The sequence below is a fragment of the Hyaena hyaena genome, unplaced genomic scaffold, assembly GCF_003009895.1.
Source record: "Hyaena hyaena isolate Hyena2069 unplaced genomic scaffold, ASM300989v1 scaffold_550, whole genome shotgun sequence".
NCBI lineage: Eukaryota > Metazoa > Chordata > Mammalia > Carnivora > Hyaenidae > Hyaena > Hyaena hyaena.
Window position 1 is genome coordinate 15,926 of NW_024081182.1, and position 21,213 is coordinate 37,138.

General features: G+C 40.8%; 1 long non-coding RNA gene across 1 annotated transcript in view; it reads right to left on the minus strand.

Moving 5' to 3' along the window:
• Positions 1–2,065: 2,065 nt before the first annotated feature.
• LOC120247850 overlaps positions 2,066–21,213 on the minus strand; it is a 133,009-nt gene continuing 113,861 nt past the window's right edge. Inside the window, exon 3 of the long non-coding RNA XR_005532425.1 lies at positions 2,066–2,163. This is a non-coding gene — a long non-coding RNA (uncharacterized LOC120247850). The remainder of the gene's footprint in view (positions 2,164–21,213) is intronic.

Below are 21,213 nucleotides of genomic sequence, written 5' to 3' on the forward strand. Positions count from 1 at the left end.
GTAATCCACCCCAACAGAGCCTTCATTAACCTATCTACACTGGATGAATGAACACCCCAAAGAGCCCTCTCTGTAGCTTATAGAATATCTTTCTCAACTCTCAGTTGAAGGGGGACATTTCAGGATTATAGGATTATATTTTGTGAATGCTAGTTCCTGGCCCTGGGTAAGTCCCTTAACCATCCTTAAGCCTAAATTTGCTCATGTGTAAAATGGAAAGAAAAATACTCCAGAGTATTTGCAAAGATTTCTTCATTCAGTCTACAGTTTTTGAGAACCTACGACTCTAGAGTGAGGGAGTACTGGGGTCCAAAGATAACAAATGCGTGCTGAGAAGTTAGGGAGTTCAAAGGCGAGCAAAAGGCACAAGCCAATAACTACGATGTAGTAAGTGCTGTTGTAGGAAGTAAGAAAACTGGATTTGGAGTCATTCAGTCCTAGGTTGAAATCTTGTTTCCACCACTTCCTCATTACATGACACTGGGAAATTATTTAAATTTTCTCAGCCTTATGTGATGCATGGAGATAATGGTGCCTCTCTCCTGATTCTATAAGGATTAAATTAGCTATTCCTGGAGAAAACACTTAGCATAGTGTCAAGGCCATAAAAAGTATTAAATAGATGAATACATTAAGTGTCGCAGGAAACTTTCACAAGATGAGTGCACATGAATGTGTCAAGCGTGGTGTCTGATATGCAGAAGGTACTTTACAAACGTTAGCCTGTATCACTATCTACGTCAACTCTCCCACACAAATAAGGTCATTGCTTAATTTGAGCACGGCAAGAAAAGAACTAGAAATGGACCCAAGATCTTAGAGATGGGAAGCTGAGAGAAGATACCGGTGGCCGGCAGCCAGGAGATCTCATTCTGAATTTTCTAGGGCACAGATAAGTACAACCACATTCACAAGGAACTACTGAGCCCCTGGGGTAGGGCAGGGGGAGGACAAGGCAAGGCAGAAGGAAATCCCATATCCACAGAGTATGAATATGGGACGACCATGAGTAATTCTACCAATGACGATTCTTGGAAAGATAGGAGATATGCTGGGCCGAGACCCTCTGATGGGCTCTGGCCTGGAGCATTTTCCAGCAGCATGCCCTTGTCTGAAAACAGTCCATTATGTAGTGGTGACCACTGAGAACACAAGAGAAAATAGGACTGATCTATTATTACAGACGTGGGTAATGCTGTTGTTGGACAGGCTCTCCCACGTAGGAGACTTTATTGAAAGCTATAAAACACAAGTGTTTAGGGCTCTTTTGGAGGCCAGTGGCCAACAAAACAGACTTAAGCAAAAGATTAAAATTGATTAGCTTGCCTAATTGATGAGTAAAACTTCAGGCATGATTAGACTCAAGAATTCAAGTGACCTCATCAGGAATCTGTCTTCCTCCATTCCTCGGCTGCCTTTCTCTGTTTTCTCTTCCTTCGAGAGTACCTGGAGAGGAAAGATAACCATAAGCAGGTTTATATTTCCTTTAAGAATTCCAAACAAGAAAGTTCTCATTTCCGGTAGTTGCAGTACAAGTCCCAGGATTCTCACTGGCTCTGATTGGTCCACTTTGAGCAAGGCTGTTTTGATTGGCCAGGTCTGGGTCATAGGCCACCCCTGGCACTAGGAATAGAGCTAGCCTATGTGAGCCACCTGCCCTCAAAGGAAAACAGAGATGTTATTACTACAAGGGTCATGAATCTGTACACGTGTAAAAACTCCGGGTATCGACCGCATTTTCCTGCTATTCTTTTTCTAGGCATCCATAGAACAGCTGCGAATATAGGCAGAAGTTAACCAATCTCCAAAGATGTCAGCAGGGGTAAATAGACAAACAGACTCAGAAATGTCATCACGGCAGTTAATTGTGTGAAATTTATCACCCTGATTGATCACACAGCTTTTAACTTTAAGAATACCAAGCGTGCAAATTGTTGTTGTTGTTTTTTGTTTGACGACTGTGAGGCAAGGTTTACCAAAACTAGCAGATATGACTGTGACTCACAAAATGAAAAAAGTAAACAAGAAACACAATTTGATATTATTTAATAAAAGATTTGTTTCCACCACTTCTCCTGGGAACTTCGGCACATTTTCTTTTCAGAGACAGTTATTATCTCTACCTTTATTGAACAAAGGCACCGGAACACAGCTGCTGAAGATCTGTAAAGAAAATCATTCTTTTATTAATAAGACTGTTATTAGCAGGGGGAAAAAATCCATGTTTGGGGGTTTGCACTGAAGTTACAGGCCATTTCAAAGAAATATGGCTGACTACTACCAACATTATTTCAGGCAATTTCATGATCAAATGTCCTATTAGGTTGTTTAAAATTTTTATAGAGATTGTAAATCAGAACTATTTTCTATTTGCCCTAAATATTTAGGTGCTACAGGGAAAGCAGATCAAATTAAAGGGTATTGTGCACATTTTTTACTGGGGTCTCCCAGGGATATAAATCACTCCACTTGCAGTGTGGAGTTCTTCAGTAAACATGTTGTGAGAACAACATTCGATGCTCCTCCATGTTCTCATTAAAAGGATGATCTGGGTAACAACAGCAGTACCAGGTTCTTCCCATTTTCAAAATTTTTTGCCAAGATTCAAAGGAAACTACCCACATTCTCCCCAGAGATCCTATAGGACTAAGTTTTGAACTACTTTATTCCATTGGTTCACCCATGAACAATACCATGGGACAAGAATCAGAAGAAGAGAGGGGGAACAGACAGAGATCTGTAGACATGCTGGAAGAAACCATTCTATCTTTTTAGAAACAGAGAGTCAATATCTATCAAATGTTAAGATGCATATCCCTTGATCTAGCAATTTCTGCTTGGAGATTTAACCTACAGATATCCTCACACATGTGCATACAGATAGACGTCCCGGGGTACTTAATGCAGCCTTGGTTATGGTAGCAAAAGATTGGATATACTCCAAATGTCTTTCAATATGGCTCTGATTAAATAAATTACAGCACAGCCTCACAGTGGAAAACAATGTAGCCATTAAACACGATGAAATGGGCCTCACTGAACTGAAATGGCACTACCTCTAAGATACATTATTAAATAGAAGAAAAGGGGGGAGATAAGAGGAACAAGTGTAGTGGAATGTGAATTTGTATTAAAAAAGTTTTTTAACATTTATTCATTTTTGAGAGATGGAGGGAGACAGAGCATGAGCAAGGGAGGGGCAGAGAGGGAGGGAGACACAGAGTCCAAAGCAGGCTCCAGGCTCTGAGCTGTCAGCACAGAGCCCGATGCAGGCCTTGAACTCACAGACTGGGAGATCATGACCTGAACCGAAGTTCAATGTTTAACTGACTGAGCCACCCAGGTATCCCACAGTTTGCATTTTTTAATGTAAGAAAATAATTGGTTCCATATGTTAACACTACAAAATTAAAATAAAAACTTAATAAACAACCCAAAATATTTGTTTCTGCACACACAGAATATCTCCAAAAAGAAACCCAGGATTTGCCTCTTTGGAAGGGCCAGACTTATGTTCACTGTTATATCTTTCAGTACTCCTTTTTGAAGTTTTTACCATGTATGCATACATAATTTTCAAGTAAAAATTTAGACAAGTGGCTCTCAGTTGGTTAAGCATCTGACTTTGGCTCAGGTCATGATCTCACTGCTCGGAAGTTCGAGCCCTGCATCGGGCTCTGTGCTGACATCTTGCAGCTTGGAGCCTGGAACTGCTTCGGATTCTGTGTCTGTCTCTCTGCTCCTCCGCTGCTCAAGCTCTGTCTGACTGTCTGTCTCTCTCCAATATAAATAAATATTTAAAAAAATTTTTTTAAATAGATGAAAAAGATAATGGTGCTTTGCAATAAATCTAACAAGAAATAGAAAAGATTTCTTGAAAAAAATTAGCCAAAGTATTCAGATATACATGAGATTTCTGGAAAAAAATGGAGAAGTACCTCATTTCTTTGGATGGTATGAAAGACTGCCTTACTGTTTCCAACCTTTCATTCCATAACAAAATTAAACATCCTTGTACCTTCAAAATTTTCTTACTTAGGTAGAGTGTTCTTTCTGACCCATGGAGATCAGTCTTGGTCATGTGACTTCCTATGGCCAGTAGTGTGAGTGAATGTAATAGAAGTAGAGGCTTTAAATGTGACTCTGTGACTCTGCTTGATCTCTTGGACTTCTGTCATATGCCATGAGAAGATCAAACCCTGGGCAGCCAATGGTCCAAGATGAGGAGATACATACAACAGACCTGGGTCTGGAATCAAGCAAGCTAATCCAACAGAGCCCAGCAGAATCACAGGCTACATGCAGACCTGTGAGAAAAATCATTTTCGCTGTAAGCAAAGATTTGGGGGTATGTATGTTACACAGTTCTATCACAGCCACATCTGATTGATACAGATGGGAAGATTTGGCTCTCTCCCACCTCCTCTAGGAAATTGTTCCCAATTCTCCCTACCCCCATACTAGACCGTGATATCTTCACAGTCACAGACAGATCCTTCATGACAGAAACCATGTGTTATTAATTCCTGTGTCCCTAGGCTTCTGCACAATGCCTGGCACAGAATTCTAAAAATTAAAAAAAAGAAATCTTTTTTTTTAACCCACTCTGAAGTACTTGCCTCCATCCAACAGTTAGTCTCCATCATATCACAGAGACCATTAATAACAACCTGTAATTAGCCTGTTGCTTTGTTATCTCATCTTTCTCACTGGAACATTAACTCCCGAGAATAAATGAATCAATGAATTCCTTACCCTGATTTTTATAAGGCTTCAGACCTTATAAATCTGTTTTACTACATTCTCCAAACTTCTTAGCTACCCTTTAAGGCCTTGCAAAACTGTTCCCAGCCCTATCACCTATTGTTTCCCTTAAAACAGTCTTTTCCCCACCCACACTTTTTCTTTTTCTACAACATTACCAATGATATTCCCTCAACAAGTTCCCTCTGGTATGAGTACTCTTCTCCACCATCCCTGCTTACCTAAATCTTGACCATTTGTATTATTTTGGATTAGGTTCAGCTGTGATTTCGCTGTAAAACTCAAAACACCAGTGGCCTAAAAAAATAAATGTTTATCTCTTTTGGTTAATAAATTTAGAAGTGCTCAGAATAGGATTGGAAAGGTAATCTACGGTTTCAGAGGAACAAGGTCCTCCTAGGTTATTGTTCTGCCATGGGTTCCTTCCATTCCTAAACTCCCTTCCTGACCCAGAATGGCTGCTGGAGCTCCAGCTATTACATTCTCATTCTAGTCATTAGGGAGCAAGAAAGATGGTAGAAGAGCATGCTTCCTCCCAATAAAGAAATCCGCTCCCCCAGCCCAGGAATCATACACAACATAGTCACTTACACGTCATCCAACAAAACTTAGTTATCCAGATACACCTAGCTGCATGAGAAATTGTGTTAGGTTTGATATATCACAAACTACCATCTCATAACACTGTAGCTTAAAACAATAAGCACCTATCCAGCACATGATTCTATGGGTTGGTAATTTGGGCTCGGCTCAGCTAGGCAGTTTTTGTGGCCTTGGGTGCATCTACTCATGTATTTAGCTGTCTAGTGGGCTGGTCTAGGATGACCTTGGCTAAAAAGTCTGTCCCTGCTCCTATCCTCCCGAAGGCTAACTCTGGCTTGGTCACCTGATGGTTGGGCAGGAGTCCATGAGGTTGAGTGGAGGTATGCAAGGCCTCTGGTGGCCTAGGCTTGGGATTGGTGCAATGTCACTTCCATTGCATTGTATTGGACAAAGAACATCACAAGTCTGGTCTGGATTCAAGAGTAGGGGGGAAAACTCCATCAGCAAACAGGAAGAGCTACAAAGTCACTCTGCAAAAGGATGTGTATACAGGAATGGGAATAACTGAGGTGAATGTTGCAAGAAATATTCCAAAGAAGTATAGTCTTTCTTGGGGGTGAGGGGGATGACTAGCTAAAAATTAGGTATTCTATTATGGAAGCAGAAGGGAATGGCTATTGGGGAACAGCCTGCATTCTCGATGACACCAACTTTCAAAGCCCAGTTCCAAATGCACTTCTTCCTCCTGGAAGCCTTCCTTGAACCACTGAGCTAGAATTCTGGCCACCAAAGACTATCACCTGTAATTTTTATGACCCTTTCATAACTACCCATGGAGGGATGTTGGCCCCTCAGTATCACTGCAGGGTGATAGAAGGTGAGCCCTTAACCATCCTCTGAAGCCACCATGAGCTTGGACACCATCTTTGCCGAGATCCTAACATTCCTGTTGAAACAAGTACCTTTATTATTTGAAAGTAATAAATCTTTTGTTTAAATGGCAGGAGAATAAATATGTTACTCTTGTTTTCAGCAAACCCACAAGAGGAACAAAGAATCCACGTGACCCAAGGATAACAGGTCAAATACTAAAATCTAGAAGGAATCCCTTAGCACCCAGAACATAAACAGATATACACACTACTCATCAGAAAAGGTGTTGGAACTAGTCCATGGGTACACTGGCATTTTCTTTCTCCCTCTGTAATTCTTTTTCCTCTCTTGATGACTGGAATACAAATCAGTAGCCTAGAGTCCTTCTGGTTAACAAGGTTCTCATTTGGGAGGTTGCAGCCTAGGAGGCTATTAAAAAGAGAAAGAAAAGCTTCTTCTATAAACACTTCCTGCCAGCTGTGGAGGGCTGGAGAGGAGGGAAGGGCACCAGGGTGACGACGCAGAACAGGACCATTAGGGGAAGAAAATCTGAAAAGCAGAGTAAGAATTCTTGGTACAAGTCTCTGCCAGATGATCCAGGAATAGGCGTCTAAGACACAAAGAGAAACCCCCGTGGGCAAGACAGACAAGAGAAAAAGAGGCTTCCACTGATCCAAATGGGCCACTGCTGTCCAAAACACAGCAGAAATCCCTGAAGGCGCCTGTAGAATGTTTTAGAGTCAATACTGGGGCTTTAGAAGCTAGAGGAGGGGGGGTCCCCATGCCTCAGCATCCTCCACCGACTCCTCCAAGAATGATAATGAGAACTTGCATTTGCTGGGCTATCACCGTGTGCCAGCACCACAATAAGCATCTTATGTGCATTAATTATCTCCACAAAGTTCGCCACAATGCCATCATGCTGGAGCTGTGATTCCTGCCATTTTATCCACAGGCCTGGTGATGCTCATAAGTTGCCCAAGGTCATTTGGTTAATAAGTGGAAGCGCCACAGTTCGATACCAATTTCTCTGACTGTACAGGCCATACTCTTGGACCTCTGCACCATCCTGCCCTTTTATACCATGACAGAGTGAAAGAGAAAGTGTGCCAGATACTATCAGAGAATTATCTATCTCCAAGATGACCCAGGGTGGGGCGAATGCTGATGGAGACAGTCTTTTTAATCGAAAAACTCTTGAACTTTGAGAAAAGACATCTGAAAATCTACAAATAAGAATTAGGCAGCAATAATAGCGATAATAAGCAGAGTAATTATATTGTGCCAGGCACTGTGCTATCATATGAATAATCTCACATCTTTAGCCATCCAAATTGATGCTCCCATTTTTGGAATGAGAAAATAGAGGCGCAGAGAAATCACATGGCCAGGATCTCACAGCCAAGGATCAGCAGAGCTAGAATTCAAAGGCAAGTCTGAAGCCAAAGAATAAGCTCATTTCCAGCCTCAAGGTGTGTCCCCAAGCATGTGGGTGATCCAGTCATTTGCTGCTTCATTTTATCCTTCAAACATACATTAATATTCACTGTATTTAGATGCTGTTTTAATTCCTGATATGGGAAAGGGGCCTAGAAAGAAAACCTTTCTGTTTCTGTCTGACTAAAAAAGAACAATCGCTGAGATGAAGGAGTAAGGAAGGCAAGCAGTTCTCTGGAGGGAGGAGATGAAAAGTTCATAAGATCTCCACATATGTAGCCCACCCTGACATCCTTGATCAGGAAAAGCAGCTTGAGGATGGCTGACCTGGCAGTGGTTGAGGTGGGCAGTGGGTCAGGGTTGGCAGGAGAGAACCCAGGAAGAAGAGGCAAGAATGGAATAAGGAGAAGGGTGGGTCCAGTATCATTTGTGGATGGCCAGGGGATGTGGGTCTCCAAGGCAGCAGGATGTGTCATGGTCACAGCCAGGGACACTAGAGTCACTGCCTGGATTCAAACCCAGCTCCTTTCTGTAATAGCTCTAGTTATTTTATAGTCCTTTCCCTCCTAAAGTAAGTAAGTGCTTGACAAGCACCTGACTCCATGCCTACTACCTGGTGATTATTACTGTAATTAGTCTCCTCAGGGCTCTGCTACACCTGGGATTGACACCAGGAAGGATGAAGTCTATGGTAGCAATAGGAACAATGAACAATAATCACTTAATCTTATCAGTATTAGTTACCTCTGCTGCGTAACAAATGACTCCCAAACTTAGTAACTTAGTAATTATCTCAGTTTATGTGGCTCAGGTTTAGCTTATTTGGGTGCCTCTGACTCAAGATTTCTCCTGAGATTACAGTTAAGCCACCAAACATTGCAGTCTCATTTGAGAATTCAACTGGGGCAATCTCCTTCCCAAGCTCATTTCTGTGGTTATTGGCAGGCCTTGACCCCTTACCACATGAACCTCGCCACAGGACTGATTCATGATACAATAGCTGGCTTCCCACAGACAAGCAATCCTAGAATGAGCACCTAAGACAGAAGTAATAGTTTTCTTTTTATAACCTAATCTCAAAAGTGATAGCCCATTACTTCTATCATGTTTAATTCATTAGAAGTCAGTAAGTCCAGCCCACCCTGAATACCAGGAGGTGAGGATAACTGGGGGCCACTGTATCTGAGATGCATGCCACATGTATATTCAATAAGGCCACAGAAACCTTCAGTCATTGTATCATCTAATCTCCCAACATGAGACCTGCTTTCTCACTAAAAATCATGGTGTAGACTGAGTTCTCCATTGTTTCCAACACATTCAATTAAGGTGAAAAGTGGTTTTCAACCTTTTTGGTGACATAAACCTTTCCTCAAATAAAATATTTTTCAATATGTGGATGGATAAACACACTGTCTTATATTGTAATGTTTTATATGGTATATTATGCTGTTTATATAAAATGGAATATACCTCAGCCCAAATTTTAAAACAGAAAAGAACTACTGATACACACAACACATATGAATGGCTAAACCACTGTTTTGAGCAGAAGAATCCTGAGAGAAGTACATCCTGTATGATTGTATTCATAGGAAACTCTAGGAAAGAAAATATATTGTATTAGAAGTAGATCAGTGTTTTCCTGGGACCAGAGGTGGGAATTAATGATTAACTGGGAAGAGAAGCAAGAGAATCTTTGGGGTGACAGAAATGTTCTGTATCCTGATTGAATCTCAATGAACCATACACTTAAAATGGGTGCATTTTAATGACTGTAAATTATGTCTCAGCAGAACTGCTCTGATCACAATAAGGATATGTGTCTATGCTATTATAAATAAATAAAAGGGCTGGGGATAGATCAGTGGTGATAATGTATGTCAATCTACAGAACAGAATTAATCCAGTTGTAGGCACTCGCTCTCCAAATGAAGTATGGGGAAAGATCTGGAGTAGTCTTTCATGTGGTGCTGTGTAAAACCCCTGTACACACACACCCCTTTTACCTGCAGTAAAAATCTACCTCAGTCCTCATATTCTGGAGTAAACTATGATGTGCAAAGGAAAGCCTGGTTTTATAAAGGAAAACTTTTCTTCTTTCCTTTTCTTTTTCTCTTTTTTTTCTTTTTCTCTTTCTTCAGTTTTTCTCCCTTTATTTATCTCCCTCTTTCTCTTACATCAAAGCAGACCCTAGTTACTCTTCTGCAGCTTTTCTTCCAATTGCACCTCTTGGACACCATTCTATACAGGTCCATATTATTCTTTTTAATGGCTACATTATGTTCTGTTGTACGGATGTCCTAATATGAATTTAGGTAGTACTCTATGGATAAAAATTTACATTCCTTCCAGTTTGGTTTTTTTTTTCTTTTAAACTATTTTATTGTAAGGATTATTTGGGACAAGAAGAAATGTCTCCCACTGGCAAAGAAATGCCACTTTCCATTAGGAAAGGCCAGCATCTGATCCAGTTCATGTAATATCATGATATTATTCATCCTGGGCACAGCCATATTGTAGCCATCATTAAAGCTTCTTTTCCTAGGATCCATGGAGACAGAAGCATCCTATCTGGCCCTCCTTAGGCCAACTTCCAACATCCACACAGAAGCCCGAGAAGTGAGAACCCAGCAAACATCCTGAACATCTTCTAACAGTTGTGAAAAGACATATTGCATTTGAGCTGTTATTAACATCTGATGAAATTCATTAAAACCAGACTAATTATCAACAAGCAGAAGGTTCCTTTCACACTCTAAATGTACCAGCTCCATGCAGAAGTGATGGCTGAATTAACCCCAGAGAGTCAGCCACTGGTCTGCTCCTTTCGCCTTGTTCAATCTTTAGACTCATTAGTTCTTCCTTCATCAGCTGCTTAGGATAAATAAATGAACAGGCAATACATCTCCTCCTACTTGATTGTAAGCTTTTCTGTAGAATATGATGCTAATAATAATGGTCATTTCATAGTCAACCATTTATGCTGAGTATTTTACACAGATGATTCCATTGAATTGTATAATATGAAAGCAGACACAAAGACCGTAAACTAGAATTGGGCACAATGTAATGAAGCTAGTATGGGTGGGCAAGGGTCCACCTGCTTCAAAGCCCCAGGTTTAGAGTAAGACGAAATTGACCTGACTACCAGGAGGACAAAATGATATATAAAGATGTCACTACCGAGATGCCCTCAGATTATCTGTATATGTTCTGATGATCAAGCATACTGCTTAGCACATAGTAGATACTCAATAAACTATGTGGCATTTTTAAAAACAAAACAAAGGAGCAAAGGGGAAAAAAGGAGAGCAGGGGGCACCTGGGTGGCTCAGTTGGTTGAGCATCTGGCTCAATCTCAGCTCAGGTCTTGATCTCAGCCTCATGAGCTCAAGTGCCATGTTGGGCTCCATGCTGGGTGTAGAAGCCTACTTTAAAGAAAGAAAGAGAGAGAGAGAGAAAAACCAAGAAACAGACTCTTAACCTTAGAGAACAAACTGATGGTTACCAGAGGGGAGGCAGGTGGGAGATGGGTGAAATAGGTGATGAGGATTAAGGAGGGTACTTGTGATGAGCACCATGGTGCTGTATGGAAGTGTTGAATCACTATTTCATACGCCTGAAACTAATATTACACTGTGTATTCACTAACTGGAATTTAAATAAAGACTTAAAAAATTAAACCTGTTGCATCGCAGTGGTGGTGTTTATTTAAATAGAGACCTAGAGAGAAGAATTCAGTGAGAGCCCAAGGCAGAGCAGGAAAGGGCACCTGAAATGGAATATTCAATCAGGCTGTGGCAATTGCCAACGGTAATGGGAGAACTTCAATGGGGACCAGAAATTGCTGAAAATAGTGGAGGAATCTAAAACAATAAGAGACCTATGAATAAACCTAACCAAGGAGGTAAAAGATCTGTACTCTGAAAACCATAGAACACTTAAGAAAGAAGTTGAAGAGAACACAGAGAAATGGAAATGCATTCCATGCTCACGATCGGAAGAACAATCATTGTTAAAATGTCTACACTACCCAAAGCAATCTATGCATTTAATGCAATCCCCATCAAAATACCACCAGCATTTTTCACAGAGCTAGAACAAACAATCCTGAAATTTGTATGGAACCACAAAAGACCCCAAATAGCCAAAGCAATCCTGAAAAAGAAAACCAAAGCTGGGGGCATCATGATTCCAGACTTCAAGCTATATTACAAAGCTGTAATCAAGACAGTAAGATACAGGCACAAAAATGACACACAGAACAATGGAACAGAACAGAGAACCCAGAAATGGACCCACAGACATATGACCAACTGATCTTTGACCAAGCAGGAAAGAATATTCAATGGGAAAAAAGACAGTATCTTCAACAAATGGTGTTGGAAATACTGGACGGCAACATGCAGAAGTATGAAACTGGACCACTTTCTTACACCATACACAAAAATAAGTCCAAAATGGATGAAATACCTAAATGTGAGAAAGAAAACAATCAAAATCCTAAAGGAGAACAAAGGCAGCAACCTCTTTGACCTCAGCCAGAGCAACTTCTTATTAGACACATCGCCAGAGGCAAGGGAGACAAAAGCAAACATGATCAACTAGGATTTCATCAAGATAAAGCTTCTGCACAGTGAAGGAAACAATCAGCAAAACTAAAAGGAAACCAAGAATGGGAGAAGATATTTGCAAATGACATATCTCATGAAGTGTTAGTCTCCAAAATCTATAAAGAATTTATCAAATACAACACCCCCAAAACAAATAATCCAGTTAAGAAATGGGCAGAAGACATAGACACTTTTACAAAGAAGACATCCAGATAGCTAACAGACACATGAAGGGCTGCTCAACGTCACTCATCATCAGGGAAATACAAATCGAAACCACAATGAGATACCACCTCACACCTGTCAGAATGGCCAAAATTAAGAACACAAGAAACTACAGGTGTTGGCGGGGATGCAGAGAAAGGGGAACTCTCTTAACACTGTTGGCGGGAATGCAAACTGGTGCAGCCACTCTGGAGAACAGTATGGAGGTTCCTCAAAAAGTTAAAAATAGAACTACCCTATGACCCAGCAATTGCACTACTAGGTATTTACCTACAGGATACAAAAAATACAAATTTGAAGGGGCACATGCACACTGATACTTATAGCAGCATTACCAACAATAGCCAACCTATGGAGAGAGCCCAAATGTCCATCAACTGATGAATGGATAAATAAGAGGTGGTATACACACACACACACACACACACACACACACACAATGGAATACTACTTGACCATCAAAAAGAGTGAAATCTTGCCATCTGCAATGGAACTGGAGTGTATTATGCTAAGTGAAGTAAGATAGTCAAAGAAAGACAAATGCCATAGGATTTCACTCATATATGGAATTTAAAAAACAAAGCAGATGAATGTAAGGGAAGGAGGGAAGACAGAGAAGGAAACAAATCATGAGACTTTTTTAAATGTTTATTTATTTTGGAGAGAGAGTGCAGGGGAGGGGTAGAGAGAGAGGGAGACAGAGGATCCAAAGTGGGCTTTGTGCTAATAGCAGACAGCCCGATTCAGAGCTCAAACTCATAAACCATGAGATCACGACCTGAGCTGAAGTTGGACGCTTAACCAACTGAACCACCCAGGCACCCCCATAAGAGACTCTTGAAGATAGAGAAGAAATAGGGTTGATGGAGGGAGGTGGGTGAGGGGTGGGCTAGATGGGTGATGGGTATTAAGGAGGCCATTTGTTATAATGAGCACTAGGTGTTGTATGTAAGTGATAATCACTGAATGCTACTCCTGAAACCAATATTGCATTCTATGTTAACTAACTAGAATTTAAATAAAAATTTGAAAAGAAAAAAAGAAAATGGCAGAGCAGTTTCTAAAACTTCACTCTATTGTGATTCACAATAATTCCCCCCAAACTCTGTTATAACTAATTTAAATAAGTCCATGGAACACATGTCACTTCTAGGTACCTACAAACATCTAGACACCTGATACACAGTGGACAAAACAGTCAGTGTTGGCCAATATTTTCCAGTTCAGGTGTCATTTCAGCAGGCTTCCAAAGAACTTTCCTTAGTATGCACTCTTGGCTAGCTCTCTGATTGGACAGTGTGACCTCCAGCAAAGACTCTAGTACTTGCTTATACAAAAGAAGCAGTTCTGAAAGTCAGGAGAGGTGGCTCAACTCTGCTATCAGAGCTGTGTGACCTTGGACAAGTCCTTTCCTATGGTCTCTGCTGGTTGATCTATTGGACCCACACAATAAGATTCTCTTCTTCAGAAATTTGCAACTTGGAAACCAAGACTGGGAAGCAAGACAAGATTAATGGAAGAACTTGAGAGGGAGATGGTGAATTCTACCTGCTTCTGAGCTTCCCAGAGCTATGCTGGTATTTTCCTTCCTAAACAAGCTTCCTTCATTCCATGATATCCCCTATATCCTGAAAATCAATGATTGATTTTCCTTATATTAATCAGAGTCCCTCTTGTTACTTAGAAGCAGCCCCGACTTTGCTACTGTGGCTCAGACAGAAGGAAGTCCTTCCTGCCCAGTGTGAAGGGAATTGGTCAGTCAAGCAAAGGAGTCTGATCCACAAGGAAAGGCTGCCCCAGAGAGCAGCTGTCATCCTTGTGCTAAGAAGCAGGGACCCAACAGGGCAAGCTGTCACAATCAATAAGGATTCTCAGCCAGTCCACCCATGCTCTCTGAGTATCTAGGCATAAATCTCCCAGGGTGAGGGAACAGAAAGGAGTGACAATAGACACTGTGAGTATTCCACATCTCCCAGCTTCCCATGCCTATCTGTGTGCCCACCTGTGCCACACTTGGCTGACCATGTGCCAGCCATACCCAGGGCATGGACTTTTTGCCTCTGAATTTTTGCAGCTGCTGTTAGTAGCTCTCAGCTGGGAACAACTGTGCTCCCCATGGGACATGGGGCAGTCATGTCCATGGACATTTTTGGTTATCACAACTTGGCGTGGGGTTTTACTGGTATGTGGTGGGTGGATACCAGAAGTATTTGTTTCCTGTTGCTTCTGTAACAAGTGATCACCACCTTAGTGATTTAAAATAACAGAAATGTATTATCTGACCGCCCAAGGAGTCAGAAGACTAACATGACTTTGCAAGGCTGCTTTCCTTCTGGAGAACTCCAGGGAAGAACTGGTTTCCTTGCATCTTTCAGCTTCTAGAGGCCGCCTACATTCCTTGGCTCATGGCCCCCTCCTCCTTCTTCAAAGTCAGCAGCTATAGCACCTTCTCTCTTCCCTGTTTCCATCATTATATCACCTTCTTTCTTATCAGGACCCCTGTGATAACATCGGGCCCACCTCGATGATCTGGAATAATCTCATCTCAAGATCCTTCATTTAAATGAAGAGTTTTGTTTGTTTGTTTGTTTGGTTTTGTTTTGTTTTTTTGCCATGTAAGGTAATATATTCACAGATGATAGGAATTAAGATATGGACATCTTTGTGGGTCTAGCATGAGCCTATCTCCCACACCAGGGATGCTGTTAGATACCCTACAGCCCCCACAATAAAGAATCAAATGATTTAAATGTGTGGAAGTTAGAAAACTGCAGCTCTGATACCAGCACAAGTGGGTCTCCCACATGCTTTCACCTAAAACCACTTCTTAATGTGAATGACAGGTGCAGACATGCTATTCCTTGATCCCATCAATCTAAGACATTCCCTAAATTTTAAAATAGTTGTGAAGTTTGTTCAGGCCAAGTAAGTAGCGGAAATTCTGTTTCCCTAAAAAGTTTAAAAAACAACAGAAAAAGACAGTCATTTCTTACTCTTGACACTATTCCTATGACTTGGATATGTTTTGGCTTTAAATATTTGGAAATTACTTGGGACAAAAGAAAAAAAAAGAATTCTCCAAACTTTGGGACCAAAATGACAAGCAACAGCAGAAACCAGTTATTACCAACCCTCTACCCCTGCTAATTTCTTTTTTCTACTCTCTAGAAGCAGACGTCTTTGGGAAGGGGAAAGTGAACTAGTGTTGGCTCTAGATGAACCAGAAGCCAAGCACTGGGCCATGTGTCTTGTATCTATAACCTTCCTGGGTTGTTGTCATTGTTCCCATTTTAACACCAACAGACTGAGTCTCTGAGAAATTAAAAATCTGACTAGAATGGGGACATCTGGATGGCTCAGTCGGTTGAGCCTCTGACTTCAGCTCAGGTCATGATCTCACGGTTGTTGGGTTTAAGCCCCGTGTCAGGCTCTGTGCTGACAGCTCAGAGCCCGGAGCCTGCTTCGGATTCTCTGTCTCCCTCTCTCTCTGCCCCTCCTCCATTTGCACTCTGTCTCTCTCTTTCACTCAAAAATACACAAACATTTAAAATAATTTTTAAAATTTTGACTGGGGTTACAAAGCCATTAAATGATGGATTGAAAGGTGGATCTGCACTGCTTTAAAGCCTAGAGGTTTTGGGACAAGATGTTTGATGTTGCTTCCACATTCCACATCAAAATCATCTTGTCAAACCTTAGTAAAGTGAGCAAGAACACCCAAAAGGTAACAGAACTTCTCTAGTGAAATAAGCAGGAGTCGGCATACTTTGTCTGCAAAGGGTCATTTAGTGAATAATTTAGGTTCCGTGGGCCATGTGGTTCTGTTGCAAATGCTCAGCTCTGCCCTCAGAAGGCAAAAGCAGCCACAGATGATACAGAAGAGAAGCTGGGCTCCAATAAAACATTCTTTACAGAAACGGGCAAGGACCAGATTTGGCCCTGAAGCCATAGAATGCGTCCCTGCCCCCATCACCCTTACATTACTAGTGAGGGTGTAAATCAGTACAATCTTTCTGGAAAGCAGTTCGGCAATATGACCCAGCAATTCTATGTCCACGAGAAGACGGCAGAGATGAGGATACCAGAGTGTTCTCTGCGGCAATGTTTATAATGGGAAACAGGGAAAACAGTCTAAGTGTCCATCAGTAAGAAGCAAATCAACAAACCCTGCTACGGGCAAATCATTGCCATGGTCATTAAATGTTACAGTGTGGATTTACAGTCAGTGACACAGAAATCCAAGATGTATTTGAAAATCAGGTCATAAAATATTATATATATACATACATTATATATATAACAATCGTATAATATATATTATATCATAATCCTATATAATATGTATTATATACTATATCATTATCTTATAATATGTTGTTGTTACATATTATATATGATATAGATATAAATATATCTATATATTTCTATATTATATATAGAATTATACATCATCTATATTATATAGATATAAAATATATGATATAAATAATCATTATCTTATTATATATGATATATGATGTATATTATATCTGACAATATATAATATATAATAATCTTGTATGTGAAAAATATTATTTTTATTTAAAAATATGTGTATCTAGATGTGGTGGTGAATTGCATGCATCAGCTAGACTGGGCTAAGCATTGCCCAGATAGCTGTTAAAACATCATTTCTGAGCGTGTCTGTGAAGGTATTTCCAGAAGAGATTAGTATTTGAATCAGCAGACTGAGTAGAAGATGCCCTCACTGGTACAAGTGAGCATCATTCCATCTTTGGAAGGCCTGAATGGAATTAAAAAAAAAAAATGGAGGTGAGGCAAATTCATTCTCTCTGCTTGATCTGGGACACCTATCTTCGCCTGCCTTTGAACATCAGTGCTTCTGGTTCTTGGTCATTTAGACTCAGACCAGAACTTCTACCACAGGTGCCCTGATTGTCAAGCCTTTGGATTCAAACTGCTTCACGCCCCTGGCTTTCTTGGTTCTCCAGCTTACAAGACAGCAGATCCCAGGACTTCTCAACCTCCATTACTGCATGAGCCGACTGCTGAAATAACTCTCTTCTTATATAATCCTGTCGGTTCTGTTTCTCTGGAGAACCCTGGCAAATGCAGTAGACTTTAAAAAAAATCTTTAATGGTAAATACCAAACACTGACAGTGGTTGTTTCCTAGTGGTAGGATTTTAGCTATTTTTATTGGCTTCTTTATCAATCCTTATAGCTCCAGGGGCTCCCAGTTCCACAGTGGCACATAGTAGATGCTCAGGAAATATTTGCTGACAAGGTGAAAAAAATATTGCCAGTGTGGGCAAGTCAGAGCATCAGGGGTTTCATTTGGATATAAGGGAAGCTTTTCCACCATGGTGGGTGGTAAACTCTGGGAAACATAATTAAAACACCATCTGGAATCATCTTTCCTGAAGATATTTTTTAAAGAATGGAGTCATCTTATGATCCTGGAATGAGGAAGATGATTCTTAAGTATGTCACAAATCCAAGAGCTATAAAATATATATATATATATATATATATATATATATATTTGATTACATGAAACTTAAAAAGTCTGCAGACTCAAAACCACCATAAGCAAAATCGAAATATAAATGACAAACCAGGAAATGATGTTGCCGAAGCTTCGCAGAGAAGAGGGTTAATTTCTCTAACATGTAAAATCAATAGGAAAAAGAGCAGACCTGTAGAAAAATGGGCAAAAGATGCTGGCAGTTTGTAAGAAAATAAATACAAGTGATCCTCAAGCAAATGCAAAAGTGCTCCATGATCTTCATAAGAGAGATGAAAATTAAAACCCCATTGATATAGTAATTTTCACCTATCAGATGGGCAAAATTAAAAAGAACGCGATAATCCACTGCTGTTGATGAAATGTAGGGAAGCAGACACTCTCAGACATTGTGGCGACGGGGTGTAAATTGGCACCGACTCCATGGAGAACATTTTAACAATATTTATTTTAAAAATGTATCATTTGGCCCAACGATTCCCCTTTTAAGGGCTTATCCCAGATTTATTTGCACACAGGTATCAGATTATCAGCCACAGCTTGTTTATAATAATAATAAAAGGTGGAAATAGCCCAGACATCCACCAATAAGAGACTGCTTGGGTGAACTATATATAGTCACTAAGTAGTATGCTCTGCAGGCTCCTGAAAAAAAGAATAAGAAAGTTCTCTGTGCACTCCCGTGGATGAATCTCTAAGATGCATATTACAGAGAAAGGAGGAAAAAGGCAAATTTTAAAAGTGGGCATCTTTTATATTTAAAAAAGAAAAAAGGGACAGTTATATGCACATTTTGCCTATGTATACATATTTTCTAGAATGGTTCATTTGTTGCCTCGAGGGCAGGGAATGGTAAATGGAAAAGCTAGAGGTATTTTGGTGTTTAGCCTTTTGCATGTTCTGAAGCTCAAATGATGTGAAAGTATTACCTACTCAAAAAATTAATGAAGGCTCCTTCAGAGCTTTCTATACAGTGTTCCCACAGTCAGAGGCACTCTGTTTTTAACTTACACACACACACACACACACACAATCCTCCTCCTGGAAATATTTTCTTTTTCTTCAAGACCTGTGTTCAGATATCACTTCCTCAGGAAGTCTTCCCTGACCAGCCCCACCTCCTCCACAGGAAGTGAGCTACGCCCGTTATACCCATTCATAGTACCCTGTGGGATTTCTCACAAGTAGTATCTGTTAGTAATTAATTAATGCCTGTCTCCACCTCAGTGGAGGTGCCAGAACCGAGTTGAGCCCTTGCCACATTAGACATGCTTACAAAAGGCATTCTCTCTTTGGAAGTAAGATGTTAAGAACTGAATGCTTATATCCCCTCAAAATTCCTATGTTGAAATCCTAACCCCTAAGTGATAGTTTTGGGGGTGGGGTCTCTGGGGTGACTGGGTCATAAGGGTGGAGCCCTCATGGGTGGGATTAGTGCCCTTATACAAGAGACCCCAGAGAGCCAGCTAGTTTCCACCATGCAAGGGCACAAGAAGAAAACAGTAGTCTGCAGCCTGAAAGAGGACTCTCACAAGAACCTGACCATGAGGGCACCCTGATCTTGGACATCCAGCCTCCAGAGCTGTGAGGAATCTGTCACTTAAGTCCCCTGGTCTGTGGTATTTTTTCATAGCAGCTTGATCTAAGACAAGAAGGAAGAAAAAAGGAAGTAATAACGACAACAGCAACATTATTGTGCACTGACTATGAGCTCAAGTGCTTCAGGCCTATTGACACATTTAAAATCCTCACTGCAAATGGGTACCATTATTACCGGCATTTCACAGATCTGGAAACAGAGGCTCAAGGAAACTAAGCCACCTCCACACAGTCAGCAGGGAGAGCCAGGATTCAAACACAGGCAGTCAGCTTCCAGAATCCATGCGCTCAGCCTCTAGAAGGAAGAAAGGAAGGGGGAAAAGGGGGAAGGAAGAGGGGGAAAGTTTTCCCCAGAACCGCGGGATGAAGCACAGTACCCTTACGTGGGGGCCTGACCAGGCCAGCAAGCTGCTGGTCTTTGGGAAGTTACAAGAACATTCATGAGGAGTCTATAATATATATGAAACACTTACAAGCTGACAATATGGAACCTCAATAGGAAGACAAAGAGATAGCAGGCTTGAAGTATGACGGCTGCCTTGTCTAGAGGAGCAGGTAACACCCATTGTAGATAAATACACTATCTGATGTGGGTTAATAGGCTTCATTGAATTAATGATGACAGAATAATTACAGCAACAAGCAACAGCAGCAGGGAAGCTGGGGATTCTAACTGAGAATAATTCCAGCGTCAGGCAAGATCGCAAGATTTGACTTAAGGACCATGGAAACATCCCTGAGATCGGAGCTTTATTATTTTTTATCGCTTTAGGTCAGTAGCATCTACCATGACTTGTATGGGTTCTCTGCAGACAAGCAGGAAGTTATCTGCAGGACAGGAAATCTTAATAAGAGAAACAGAACGAAATGAGAAATAAGAAAAGCAGAGGAGTTGTGATTTCTGCCATTTCTTCTCAAATAGGATTTGGCCCTAATCTTTAAGGTTCAGACTGGATCCTGGAAAGCATAAGAAAATGGGGATTATATTTAGATAATCACAGGAGCAATAAACATATCTATCATTTATGGAACCCTTACCTCCAGCCATCCTCTGTGAAAAGCACTCTTTATTCCTTAGCCCATTAAATTCCCAAAATAATTTTATGGAGTAGGAACAAACACATTCCCCTATTTTATGAGTAAGACAGCTGAGGCTCAGAGAAGCAGAGTGACTTGTCTAAGACCACACAGCTAGGAAACTGCAGAAAGCAGTTCTAAGCTAGAGTTAAAAAACAAAGCTTTAGAATTGTGCCCAGAAAAGAGTCACTTCTGAGGGAGAAAGTAGACTAAAGGACAAATCAGAGGAGTAGATCTAAATATAATCTGTTGATGAGCATAAATTCCACTTAATTCACTAAGACTCTACTGAACACCTATCATGGGCCCAACCCAGTGCAAGGTCACTGTTGTAGACTGTTCTTTCCAAAGATGGCCACGATAATAGCTTTCATGCCACATGTTTTTATAAGAAGACCTTGACCTTGATATTCTCCATGTTGAATGATGGAGTCTATGATCCCACTCCCTCGGACCTTAGCAACTGCCTCAATCAATAGACTATGGCAGAAAAGATGCTATTTGACTTCCAGGGATAGAGCATAAAAACTATATGTACTTCTTCCTTGCTTTC